This window comes from Nycticebus coucang, chromosome 1 (genome assembly GCF_027406575.1).
Source record: "Nycticebus coucang isolate mNycCou1 chromosome 1, mNycCou1.pri, whole genome shotgun sequence".
In the NCBI taxonomy this organism is placed as follows: domain Eukaryota; kingdom Metazoa; phylum Chordata; class Mammalia; order Primates; family Lorisidae; genus Nycticebus; species Nycticebus coucang.
The window spans coordinates 44,543,301-44,558,050 of record NC_069780.1 but is presented as its reverse complement, the minus strand read 5'-3'; the positions used below and the strand labels follow the sequence as shown (position 1 = coordinate 44,558,050).

The 14,750-nt window shown below is 38.9% G+C and overlaps 1 protein-coding gene across 1 annotated transcript in view; it reads right to left on the bottom strand.

The window, feature by feature from the left end:
• The window catches only part of LOC128571765 (bifunctional heparan sulfate N-deacetylase/N-sulfotransferase 3), a 202,940-nt gene extending 196,254 nt beyond the window's left edge, over positions 1–6,686 (bottom strand). The window contains exon 1 of the mRNA XM_053571469.1: positions 6,558–6,686. The gene's annotated coding sequence lies outside the window, so the exon portion shown is untranslated. The remainder of the gene's footprint in view (positions 1–6,557) is intronic.
• Positions 6,687–14,750: the final 8,064 nt, after the last annotated feature.

Below are 14,750 nucleotides of genomic sequence, written 5' to 3'. Positions count from 1 at the left end.
CTTTTGAGGCTGAGGACCTGCCTAAGATGTCACAGCTGGTAGAGGCTGCCCTGAAATTTGAAATCTGACAACTTGTATCAAAGATATACACCTGGGAAGACTACTGCAACACATCCTTTCCAATGCTAGGAAACCCTGACATGGGATGGTTATTACCTTAGATATTGCAGTTTCCTCATAGGAAAATGGTATACTGTGGTACCAACTTAAAAGAGTTTAAACAGGATTATGAAATACACTATTAAAATTACTTAAAATAGTGTTTGGCGCATAGAATGAACAAATAAAATTTACGTTAATGACGTATGGTGAAGACTGTAGAAGTAACACATGAAATGAGAACTATTCTGAAGGTGGTCAGTGAAAGGGCACCAATGGTTCATACGGGGGCAGCCACAGCACTGCAGCCTGAGAAGGGTTGTGGGAGCACAGAATTCCAACCAGATCCCAGAATTTCTGCTGGGATCTAAAGCCAGATGGGTCTTAGAGAAAATGAAGAGCTCCATGAGAGGCAAAACCAGCACCCGGCCCTTGGGTTTCTTCCCATTCCTCCCCCTTTCCTTTGATGAGCTCCCCAGCTTTCATCACCATCATAGTCTAGTAAATTCCAAATGTTTGTGAGTCAGACTTTCCTCCCTTGAGGTCTAGGACTTGAAATTGAACTATCAAGTTGATATACTAGCAACGACAACTCACGCGAACTGTGCCCTTTCTTATTACACATCAGCCACTTTTGGGCTCCACCACAGTCAATGTCACAAGCAAACCCAGCATTTCCAAATCAAATTTATGACCTTCTTCCTAAAACCATCTTCATCGTCCCACAATCATCTAGTGGCTCATCCTTGACAACTTCTTCTAGTTTATCCCTGCTTATCTATAGGAACCCATGCCCTCTCATTGCTATTTCCCAAAACTCACTTGAGCTAGTGCACTTCCCTCCTATCCGGGCAGCGTTACTCACTTGAATTACTGCAATCTCATCGCAAATGCTCTTGGCTCCTTCTACACTTTTCTCAATGCAGCATCAAAGTGGAACTCTGACTATTTCTTTCCAGCTGGAAACCCATCGGTGGCTCCTTATTTTACTTGCTGACAAAAATTCAAATACCTACATATGTCCCACGAGACCCTATAGGACACTCTTACCTCTCAGGCCTGGTTAGAAGATGCACTCTCCTTTTAAGTTTCAGGTGTATGAAACTAGTTTCCTCCAAGACGGCCTCTTTTCTGTCTCATATCTTCCCACCTGGTAATTTCTTTGCCTGTAAGTTTTTTCCCCACTACTTCTTCTTCTGGCTTTATCCCCCAAATTCTACAGTTCTAAGTATAAATGTCCCTTTCTCACAACAATCATCTCTAATCTGTCAGACCTCTCCGTTACACGTTCTCACATCCACACTTTATCTCTGTAGCAGGTTCCACAGTTATAATTAGTCATGAGATCTTCTGTAACTTCTTGTCCTGTTCACTTCTATATTCACACAGTACTTGGAATAAGAACAGCCCATTGAATACTTGTTGAATGAGTGGATAAAAAGGCCTCTACTACATTTTACAAATAGCAGCTGCATTCATAAAGCAGGGCAGTGCTTAAGTCAAACCATCTTCCACAAACAGATACCTCCATCAGTCACACTGGCCTCAAACAGTCAAGGCGATAATATAAACATTGTGAATCACAGTGACCATCTTGATCAGAGTTATAAATCAAGCACATCCACATTGTGCCTTTCACTGAATTTTACTCAACTACCTATCTTTCCCATTCTGAGACTTTTCAGAATTTGGTGTGAACAGAAGAACTTTGCAATACATCTGTTTTTTGTTTTTTTTTTAAGACTCTCCACCAAAGAAACATGAATTATTTACTATTAACAAAAGACAGAGGGAGAAATTAGTTTGGGGGATCCCAGACAATTCCACATACATAGTGAAGAACCAAATATAATCAAACGTTCATTTCACAAAATATTGCCATATCTGCAAGAGGAAGTGCTTACTTGTCGATGTAATCATCTCTTCTCTTCCAGTAACACCCACCATCATCCCAAAGTAAAAATCAATTTCTAAATGAAATCGAATCATGTTGAAGTTGGCAGTATAAGAAATGTGAAAAAAGATTACCATCTGGAAAATGAGTATTAATAACTAAAGAGCTTCAGGTTCTAACATAAATGAAAGATATTTAAAAGATCTTGACAATATTCCTCTTTCTCAAAAAGGAATGAACTACAAAACCCTATTTCGTGGTGCTGAAAAATCTACTTGGATGTTTCACATGCATTATGCGAACTTGCTAAAAGTAATTTAGTAATATTAAGAATCGGCAAAGAACACACTTTTCTTCAGGAAAATGTGTCATGTTAATTGAACCCTGCTGTGGTAGGCAAGTCAGAAGCTGATTTGCATGGAGTATGACCAAGAATATACTCTGCCTTTAGAATTGCATTTTTCTTTAAGATGGATGGGAGAAAAGCTGCACTTGGCATTAGCTTTGTTTGGTAGATGAAATGGAATGTGACTTTCTATTGCCATGGCCCCTCCCTCTTATATTTAGAAATTATGAAGGGAAGCACACATTTTGTTCACCTCCCTCAGTGTTACACCATCCAGTGGGGCAAGGAAAGAACACCCACTCTACTGCTGCTTGCTGTTTGTTCTGGCTGCCTGACTTAAGGGGGCAAATGTCTCCCCACACTCTTAGCTTGAACCACAATGCACACGTCACTGTAGGCCTAACAGCAGGACACTATGAGTCCTGTCAGTGCAGCTTTGAGGATCTAATACAAGCCTTATCATCTTTTTTTTTTTTTTTTTGAGACAGAGCCTCAAGCTGTTGCCATGGGTAGAGTGCTGTGCTATCATAGCTCACAGCAACCTCCAACTCCTGGGCTCAAGCCATTCTCCTGCTTCTGCCTCCCAAGTAGCTGGGACTACAAGTGCCTGCCACAATGCCCGGCTATTTTTTGGTTGCAGCCATCATTGTTGTTTGGCAGGCCCGGGCTGGATTTGAACCCACCAGCTCAGGTGTATGTGGTTGGCACCTTAGCCGCTTCAGCCACAGGCGCCGAGCATATCATCTTTGTCTTTCATCAGAATCATGGATATCGGTTGCCTGGACCATAAGATGTCAAGTTGTTGACCATGTACTTTGGAAAGTTACGTGAGTAAGAAGGAAAGACAGCCATCTGCAGAGAGAAGATGATGAAACAACAGAAGGGAGCAATGAAGAAATCTGATAAGGAGTCCCCAGGAGGCTGGAAGTTCTGGCTCTATTATTCTCTATTTTAGAGTACGTCAATGAAGTCAGATAAATTCTTCTTCTGTTACCTTGGACACCCCTTAGAACAAGTGACATCCATCTCAACTAGGGTATCAGAAGAGGAGAAAGAAATCACCTAAACCAGACTATATATACTTCACTAGAGAAAGTACCAGGCACTGCTTTATGCTTGGCATAAAAGTAGGTACTTAATACATAGCCCTTGGTTACTGGATGATTATCTCATATGCCAGAGTAGAAGTGCTGGAGATGGATTGCCTCCACTATCTCAAGAGGCATTTCAAGCATAAATATTTGAAAACCTATAGGGAGACAACACCATCTTATGGTTAAAAAATTGAGCAGTGGAGCCAGACTCAAACTAAATACAGCTCCATCATTTGCCAGGGATGTGATCTGAGGCAGGTAGGGAACCTCTCAGTATCCCAATTTCCTCATTTGTGAAATGAAAACAGTATATACCTCAAAGAATCTTTGTGGACATTACCAAAGTTATAAATTAAAATGTAAAGTGCTTAGAACAGTCTCTGGTACAAGGTAACCATTCTATAAGTGTTCATTGTTATTTTAATCACTTATGTCTTTACTAGTAAAAGTCTAGACAATAGCACTTATCAGGAATCTCTGTATTATTCTCTAATGCTTTTTTCATATGCATTTGCAGGCTTTTTCCATGTGTATTTGTCCTGCCTCCCAGGGAAATTTCTACAATGTTGGACAACAAACAGGAGAAGAAATGGACTCTGAGATCCTCACTTCACAGGTGAAGAAATCTAGCCCCCGAGTCTGCAAGGGAGCTGTCCAAGGCTGCTCTTTCCCCTTCAGAGCCAGGCCTAGAATATAGATCTCCTTTCATGTTATTTTCAAATATTATAATCAAACAGAAAGACAAAAATTGAAATGTAAGTAACATGGATACTCATCATTGACATGCTTCAATGTTTTAGGATAAGACCACCATACTTGATTTATGAGTTCTTGTTTGGCAAGAGTTATTAGCCATCAGTAATTTGTAGGCAATTTTGTATAGTGACTTATTATAGACATTAATTAATTGTAATGGGTCCTGAATACTTCTTTTCCAGCCATGTAACTTACATGAAATTTATGAAAAATGTTTAGAGTATCATGAAAGGATAATTTGCTCACTGTGATATCCAGGTGCCTGAGGATATAGTTTTTATTAAAAAAAAAAAAAAAAAAAGGCTAACCAAACAAATTCTAAAACCAATTCTTTGATAAGAAAAACTTTAGAGATAAAACAATTTTGAGCATTGTTCAGACTAATTATAATGTAGGCAATTAATTTGGGGGCCTGGAAGCATCCCCAATCTGGACAGGTGTCCAGAGTTCATGCATTTCAATGTGAATGCTCACTTCCAACAGCCACAGCACAGGGAAAGTAAACTTCCACTGTTTTTTCCCTATTGTCTACTTAGCAATGTCTACAAGGGACATTTCCCTAATGTCTACGAGGCATTCCTCTAGTTGAGAACAGTGTTTTTATCTTTAATTCTATTTGTCTGATTTCACAGTCCATACAAATAACAAAATATTTAAATATAGATTTTATAAATGTATTCGATACCTCAGTAGACGCATGTTTAAGTTTAGAAGTTGAATCGAAGAGCAACTAAGACGCAGTCAGGTTTCAAAGAAGTCATATAATCATATTCCCTGAATTAAAAAAATTTATAATTTCTTTATGGATTTAAAATTGTGAAATGACAAGTCAACCATTAAATACTCAGATTCCAGCTTAGAAGAAATTCTTCAGCAGAATATATGGTTCAGAAAAAGAACTTCTAATGTCTGGTTGTCTTTTTTTTTTACTATATATTTTTTCAATAAATCTTTCAGCTATACCAGAAATAACTCTGTATTTCTGCCATGTTCAGAAATAGTTTTCTCAAGAAAATTTATTAGAGAAGGTATACTATAGTGCATTCAAACTAAACTATAAGAAATTTATCCAGAGATAAAAGTTTTGTTTTATTTAAAACAGTACAGTACCACAGAAGCCTTCATTATTAAAGACCAGGAAAACAATTAACTGATGTTAGTTTAAAATGAACATTTATTTAGACAAAAAAATAACCCCTGTGCTAAATTACTATCAAGACCATAACGAAGATAGTAACAATATCGTAGAGATGATAGACACTATGTTAACTAGAGAAGCAAAAAGATAGAAAGTGGTGGGTAGGGCAAGCCTCTTGATCCATTCAGTACTATTTTAAAAGGAGTCTCTTTCCAATATATTTTTGAAGTATTCCTCTCAAGTATAAATATTGATATGAACTATGGTTGTAGAAAATAGGACCATTTCCTTCAGCTGAGTATCAGATATTTGAGAGAGTCTCCTCCCTATCCTTCTGCTCTCTCAGTGGTGAACAGCATTGTTCACTAGCTGATAATACGATATTTTCTAAGGGCAAAAAAAGAGCAGGTCTCAGATGAGTTTCCAACATGTCTCAATATTGGATTTGTGCTTTCATATGAAGACTAAGAATGTATCTGTTTCCATTGTTTTGGAGTGTTTTTCAAAACTCTTACAGATTAATATGTTGCTATGTCCCAACATATTTATAAATAATATAGAAATATTTTCAACTTTCAATCACTTTGAGTCTTACATAGGTGCCCAGATACTAGAAAAACTAGGTGGAAAACGATACAGACAAACCTCCTAGAGAATCTAACTTGGTTGTTCCCTGAACCCCCTAAGGTGAATCCATTAAATAGAGGATACATCTATTTTCTTTTCATTTAAAGCTTCTATATTTAATACCGAGGCTGATTATTTCAAGTGACATACAATTTCATTAATTCTATAATTTTAAATAACGTATATAAAATAAACTGCATCAAATAGAAAGCTTCATTGTGGATGATTACTGTATGGATGGGCAGGTAGTTACTTTAAATCTCTGATGTTGCTTACAAAATTCTGTCAAGGCAACAGACCTGCTCTGCTTAGCAAATCTATGGCAGGATAATTCTAAATTGGTGGTGAAGATCTTAAACAACTATAAGGGTCTAGCTCCTTAGGATAAAGCAGCTTTAAAATTTCCCCTGAATAATGACATAGTCCTTTGTTCACTTACTTTAATCAAAATGCTCTATATTTTTTCTTCAAGAATAAGACGAAGCACTTGTTCAATCCTGAAATTTTTAAATTAATTGAAAACAAAGTTGTTACCGCTTACTAAAAGCCCCTACATTTATGAATGGGCCTTAGTGTATAGTGTAATTAAATAAATACACTTACCTGGAATTAAAGTTCAACGGGCTGAAAATGCTGGAGAAAGTTTCAATGGATGGAAAAGAAACCCAAACAGTCGCATCCGCTACCATCGGCTGAGGCTTTTTGGCTTTACAAGTGGCAGCAACACCAGCCCCGGCCCAGTCCTCTCGTGTTATGTAACATTTTATTAATATTAGCCATCAAACTGCTACCAAGCTGGTGAGGCACTAGAGGGCAAGAGTGTCACACGCAAGCCCCGTCGCCCGGGGACCGGCTTTGGTACCACTTCAGGGAGACAGATGCTGACTGAGCTGATAACATACAGGACGACGCGCGAACGCCACAGCAAACTTGTAACGTTCCTCAAAGAATATTTTAAAGGTCAATGTTCCGACTAGCCGAAGAGTTAACAGGTTAATAAATGCTCATAAGCCAATAACCACTCTGCAAAACTTTCAGGATTATATTTACAAACCTAGTCACCCAGGAGACTGTTTTTTCTTTTTTTTTTCTTTCTCCATTGTCTAAATAAACTTATTTAAAACAGGAGAAAAGGGACTGGTTAAATAAAACGAGGGGCAGGACCCCTTCATTTCAAGGCAAGAGAAACTTGTCCTGCCCGTGGGCCACCTTCAGAGTCCGGCTTTAGTGGCCGGCTCAGGTTTCGGGGCGAGGACCAGCGGCCCCCTCCTCCGCCCGGTTACCTGGGGCTGCAGCGCTCCGCGGCCGTCCTCTCTCCTCGGGTCCAGGGCCTCGGCGGCTCCCCAGGTGGCCCCGCCGTCCGGGCGGCGCTCGGGGGCTCCGCGGCGTGCGGGGTCCGGCGGGGACGACGCGCGAGCCGCCCTCCCCCCGCGCGCCCGGGCTCCCGGGGACGCAGACGGCGGCGACTGGGCCGATCGGGCGGCGGCTGCTGGGCGAGCGCGGCGAGCGCGCGGGGGACTCCTGCGCTCGCTCCGACACGAGCCGCGGCTCCGGGACCCGCCCGGCCGCGCCGCCGCCCTCGCCGCCGCCTCCCCGCTCCAGGCCCGCGCGCGCTCGCCCGGGGAAGGGGCGGGAGCCGGAGCCGGAGCCGGGAGACGCCTCCATCGGCCGGCTTCCTTCCCCGGCCGGCTCTGCCCGGGCTTCGGCTAGGAGACCAGAGGGTTCTGTCCAGCCTGCCAGAGCCCACCGCCCTTGTGGGTGGGTCGACAACGGCCGCCGAGGACCAGCCGGATTGTGCGGCGGGGGAAACGGGCACCGGTCCCGGAGGCGAAGCTGGAAGGTGGGGCGCACCCGCGCGGTCCCCTCTGGTCACGCTCCCGCGGTTGGCGCTGGACAGGGCAGAGCGCAGCGGGAGGCTGCGAGGCTGGGAGAGTTTCCTCTATTCGCCAGCTTTGAAAGGCCATGTGTTCCAGCCCCTGAAGATACGTGGAAGGCCAGCGAGTGGAAAGACATTTGGATTCAAGGTGTGAGATTACACCCAGCAAAACTATGGTTTGATAAAATCCTAAATTGAAAGTTTTTTTTTTTTTAAGATCTTATTTGGTTCCACTAACATAACGTATGAGAGGTCTAATCAGTGGGGTCCGCTAATGAGAGCTCACGGTGGACATCTGTGCTTTTGCTTCTCAGCAGTGACTCTTGTGGACAAAATACCCGTTTGTTTTGCAGGAACCAACCTTACCTCATTCTTCAGCCCATTTGTTTCAGGGCCTGTCAGCTGCTGTTCTTACTTGCTGGTTGACCCAGTACTTAGGTCTGGCCAGTGGTACTAGGATGACCTCCTGGCAGCTGGGATGGGTATGTGACCTCAGTCTGGCCAATCAGAGACAAAGTGTTCTTTCCCCTGCCCTTTTCCCTTTCCCCTTCCTTTCCTTTTGCCGTCCTTCCTTCACTTCTGCGCCTCCGTTTTTAGGAAGTGGACTGTCTTCTACTGGACTTTGCATAATGTCACCCTGTGAAGTCTGAAAATGCAGACCCAGGGAGGCAAACCTGGGAGTTGGAGCCCACGTGAAGATTTTTGAGCTCTGAAACCAGCTATGGCTGAACCGGGTTCTACTTCTGGATATGTTCACGCATTAATCAATAAATTCGTTTTGCCTTAAGGCAGCTTGGGTTGAATTTTCTGACCATTGGAACTGAAGAGATCCAAATGATACAGAAATAAAACATTCCGGTTGTTTGCTAACTTTATGAGCGCTTTTAGATTCTTATAACAAGACCTTCAGTGAGATCACAATGTTCTCAGTTAGCTGGATTTTTTTTTAATTATTTTTACTAAGCCAGGAATTTGTATCATTTTTTTTGTTCTATGCACAGAGAGTCTACACAAGTGACTGAAGCAATTGCTCTTCTGGAAACCTAGAAAAATGTCAGGGTGGTATAATTCTTTGTCTAGAAGATATATATTAGATTCATTTTATTTATCTTGTTTTTTCATTAGAGTCTCCCCTGGACGCCTTGTGCCTTGTAGGAATTTTAAGGAGTTGCATTTATTTCTATTTATTCCTTACCAAGACAGTGTGCCCCGTCTTATGAACATTGACACATTCATCATTTTAGTCATCAAAAAAAATTATTGAGCACCTATTCACCGGTTCTGGGGATACAACAATATTGAGGGGAAAAGCAGGAGCTTTCTCAGCCCTTCGGTTGCTTATAATATATTGATAATAGGAATGGGGGTCATGCTCTTCTATATGATTTTGGAGAATGGCAAGATTCATGAATCTATACATTGCTAAATGTTTCGGGGTCTATGGGTAGGTTCAGAAATGGCATTAATGTTTTTATTTTTATTTTTTTCTATCTTCCCTGACCAGAAACAAAACTAATAAAAAACAGATAATCTTTTCTACAAAACGTTTAGTGATTTTAAAACTGTTTTGAGGTTTCCTTTAGGTGAATTGAATCAGAGACATAATCAAATTACTCTTGGGAAAGTTGCTACCTTCACTAACTAACTACTGCTACTTCCGATCATACTTCTGGAAGTACAGTCAGGTTAGAGTTATGCTAGCTTTCCCAAAAAGATAGTCAAAAGTTACAACTCTGTTCCAGAAGTTCCCATTAGAACATACATACATAACGTTTGAGCCAGTGTCTTAGTAGACTGACAGGTTGCCTGTATTTCCTTTCATTTCTGGGCTGCCTGCCTAGCAGAAAGGTGAGAAGAGGGCAAAACAGTCAGCCTGGCCCTGGGTAGCCCTCCTGTCCTCTCTTCTTTCCCTGATTCAGAAAGATTAAGATCAGGGAAAATTTTTCCCTCCAGAGAGATAGCTAGTTATAGATACAGCAAAGCACAAAGTTATAGATACAGCGGCAATGCCCAGGGAGGGGTGGGGTGGCCGTCTGGTCTAATGCTTCATGTTTGGGAAGCAGTTCAAATTCAGTCATCTCCAAATGAGCTTATGCAATATTTTTTAATATGATAGATGGGTTAGCTTTAGTTTAAACTTTTGGGATACACCACAGTTTTTGTAACTACGTTTGTCATTTCTATTATTATTGCCTATGTAAATACTGAGAATCTCAAAAAATGGAAGAGGCTCAGGCTTCTGCAAGCCTCTGAGAAACCCTGAGATGATATGAAATATTTTTAGTAGAGTCCCAGCTTCAAATACAAAAAGAAGCATCTGCCTGTAAAATGAATACCTACAGAAATCATTAAAAACAAGAAAAATAATGCACTTTTGTACATTGAAATAATTCAGCTTTGTGTTTAGTCCCTTAAATAAAAGGCATTGAATAGCAACTCATGGTGATGTAGAAATTTACTAATTAATAGTTCATATAAGTTAAAAATTATTGTAACTCTCGAAAGGTTTTTGTCCTTCATCGTAAATGCTTGTGAGTGAAGCATGCTGATTACAAAAGATGTTTGGGAAATTCATTTCAATTTTCAGAGTTTTCTTCTATTTTTCAATGTCAAAATTAAAGCCATATATTATTCTATTATGACAAGTATTAAAAAGGTACAAGTATTATAAAGGACACATCAGTATTTCTGACCTGAAACAGCCATTAAGTATAAGTATTACAATTTCTTTAAAAACCTTCAGCTTTGACTTATAGTAATTAATGCTGTTGTTAAGCTATTCAAAGGTAATGGGGCGAGGATTTAACAGAAATCATATCCTAGCCAGGAAGTGCTAACTTAGCCCAAGGAAATGTACTCCAGCTTTTCTTGTCTCAAGAGATATCAAAGCGAAAATACAGCAAAAATAAAAATCTCAGCAAAATGATTGGTTGGGAAAAATGGAAGTGGAAGGGGTGTCAAGCTACTGAAAAGCCACAGAAAGATGAACTTTCCCTGGTTCTAATGGTCCTTGCAAACATTGTGAAAAGTAAAAGAGATTGAATTAGGAGTATGAGAGTCTCATTTTTATAAAATGCCAATTTAATATTTAAGGGACTAGATTGGGACAGTGATTCTCACGCTTTAGTGTGCATGGCCCTCAGTTTCACTGGTAGGTTTATTAAATCGTGGCTTGCGCTGCCTCACCCTCAGAGTTTCTGATTGAATACACTGGGAGGTAGGACAAGAGAATTTTATATTGCAACAAGTTCCCAGGTGATGCAGATTTAATTGCCTGAGACCACCCTTTGAGAGCCCCTGCATGGGAGCATTCTTGGGAACATAGAGTGTGCCTTTATGGGAGTCTATAAAAATGATCATTTATTACTGCAGGGTGTCCCAAAAGTTGCCTCTAAAGTTACCATATATAGGAAAAATGGGAAATTGTAGCTAAATGTACCTTTATTTACAACATGTCTATTATGAAATTTTACAGAGGTGGCCAATATGTAGAAAATTTTTTAAATATTTTTTGTAAAATTTTGTTATGAATATGTTGTAAATAAAGGCATAAAAGCTCAATTTCCCATTTTCCCTATGTATGGTGACTTTAGGGGTGATATTTGGGATAACTTGTATATCAATTCTTTGGTTTTCAAAATGAATTTTTTGTTTATTATAATAAATATGCAGTAAATTCTGTATTTTCATTGGTCTTGTATATAATCAAATTATAAAGTGCCTTGTTTAAAAATACAGGGTGTTTGGCCTAATAAAACATAGCAAGATTTGGCAATGAATGCTGAATTCTTACCTCCTTGCAGGATGTTTCCATCAGTGGCTTACTGTTTTCCCCTGCCCGGGTACAGTGCCTTGCACGTCAACAGTCATTTAAAACGCACTTTAGAAAAGGAAGAGATTATTTTCTTTGTATAATAGGCAGTGATTTACGCTATCCCTGCTGAAGGGAAAACTATTTTATTCTGTCTTTACTAAAACAAAATTAATTTCTTAGCTGAAAAAAATACCCCTTCCCATTGTTTTCTATAATTTCTTTCTAATTTCTAAATACTTTGTCTTCAAAAATAGATTTTTCCTTTTGTACAAACTATTTAAAATTATTGTGTGCTGATCATAAGGTATATAGTTAATTACAAGCTTTGGGTGATGACTGGCAGTAAAAACATATTCTTATCTATAGGTTTAGCTTAAACAATTGAATTAACTGTGGTTTTGTTCCACCTTAATGGGGAAATATGGGCAATCATCAGATTGTAGAACAATTCATGTTAAGCCTTCAAAGCGATCTCAGAATATTCAGGCAGGACCAAATATCATTAAGGTGTTTCTTTGATCTAGCTTGCAACATTAAAACATCATTTTATAGCTTGGCCTTGTGCCATGTAGTACAGAAGAGATTCATTTTGGGAGTAAAATGGATGATTTCTCTCTCAATTTGTCTGAAAACAGGCTTCATAAACATCCCAGAATATTTTCACTACCATCTTATTATGATGTTTCTCCATTAAATTTGATTCTTGGATTTCAAGAGGTTGAAGCAAATAATAAATATTTAGGAACTAGGAGTTGTAGGAATTAATTTTGTTTATCTCCTTTGAAAGTATGTTTTTGAAATAGTGATATGAGAAATTGTTAGAAAAAAGAGAAATAGCGGATAAAATTGACATGCCCTGTACATTACGGATTAACAGACAAATCCAATATTCTTAGGCTTGAGGCATTTCGACTGAGTTCTTCACCATACATTTGAATTAGAGAGGTATGTGTATAGGTATAAAAAAAATGAAAATTTAATTGGAAAGAGAAAATGTTTGTATTTCTGTTTTCCACCTCACACGTGAACAAGTGCCCTTAGTAGTGATGGAAGAAATAGACAATGGAAATCCTACTCACCCAGCAGTAACCTTAAGGTGTTACTCAGCAACTTTAGCATTCTGGGAGAAAGGTAACAGATACCCTTATTTATTTTTCTTAAAATTTGCACTTGACATTAAACATATACACTTAAATAAAATGAAGTTACAGAAACTAATGGTCAAACACAAAATATTTTTCTCCAAAATCTCATTTTAATCATTGGGAGCTGTAATCATTTTGTTTTCCTTCCACAGGTTATGGCTCAGCCCTCTGGAAAAGATGAATAAGTGTTGATTGGACAAATGAATCCCAATCTTAAAAATTTTCTTTTCCTTAAGTCCTTTAGATAACATATATTGAAGAATTAATCTTTGAAAGATTGTAGTTTGTGCCTACGTGTTATATATAAGTCATACAATTAGAGTTTAATCCTCTGTTGATTAGGGCAGGGGCAAGATGTTAGTAGAGGTTCTCTCTAGAGTTCTAAAACTATGATAGCTTTGTATTTACAGCAGAAGAAAAAAATTTAAACTAGGTTAAAATGCATGAAGAGGTAACAGAATTATTTTTCATTTAAACCCAAAAGGGCAACACTTTTCTGCCCTTGTGAAAAACTAACTATGATTCAATACAGAAAATTTTTACTTTTCAATATAGGGTAGAATTTAAGCCCAAAGATGTCAAAATATTTATATCAGTTTAATTTTGTATTACTTTATAAATAAGAAACCATATATAAAATTCATTGAAGTCCTGGTCATTTATATTGTGTATTCGTCTGTGTTTTATATGGTTATTTTGCCTAAGAACTTAACAAATTTGACGAACAACAATAATGGAACCTTAATAACAGCAATGACAATAAGATACTTGTCAAATGTCAGAACTTTGTATATGCCGCCTTATCTAATCTATAAGAGCAAAATAAAGTGGGTATAATTATAATTGAGTAGAAAAACAGGTTTAGAAAGTATTAGTAATATTCCAAAGTCTAAAAATATTGATGGTGAACTTTGAGGTGGATTAGGCGTGGTTTGGGGAGGAAAGGGAAAAGAGATAAAAGGCAGAAATTTTATTCCAACACAGACTCATTTCATCATCTGGTGATGCTTTTCCAATAAATTTGTCTTCATTACCAACAAATATGTACAAAATATCTATATCTATAAATCTATACTGTGCTACAGAAATGTAGTAAAGAGTTAGAAGGATAGAAAGATATCCCCAGTCTCCTGATTTTTACATTATTATTACACAGGTGTTGTTCACAGTTAATGTAATTACATCATGACTTACAATTACCGCTTACAATCGTTAAGTGCCACAGTGGAAACATACAGGGTAACGCAAGTGAGTATCAGGTCACCTGACCTAGTCTGTGGAGGGAGTGAGAGTGTGGGGGGGGTGAGGAGGGTTAGGGGTCATGAATCATGATACCCAGTCTAATTGTTGTTCTACAGGAAAAATTCTACAGCCACGGAGGATCTGGAGTAAGAGAGAGTGATGGGTGGACAGTATGTGTGAAAGAGTTTAATTTCAACACTCCAGCAGTAACCTGCGGTGGAAAGGATTTTGTGTTTGCCACCACCTGGTCCAACCTAATTATTTTCTAGAACATTAGATTAACTATGTTAACTCATCATTTTCTTTACTTAAATAATTCTCTTTATAGTGACTGATTTAAATTCTAAAGTCCTTTCAATGATACAGTGCTCTTTTGTAGCCAATTGTCCCTTTCTGTGACCTTCTTTAACTTCCTTTCCTTTTTTTTTCAGTTCTTTTGGTTGGGAATACATTAAACACTGCAGGGGGAGAGAGTGGGGAGAGAGAGAAAGAAAGAGATAGAACAAAATTTCATCATTTATCTTGATATTTCTACATTTCTGGTGCATGAACAACATCTAATATTTTTGAAATGTCTAATATACTCACATTTTTATTCTTAAATGAAATCAATTTCATGACATAATGTGTCCACGTAGACATAGATGCCCTGGACCCTAGCTCTGGCTATGCCACTTGGCAGTTACTTAACTTCAGGCTGGTCACATAAACTTTCCCAG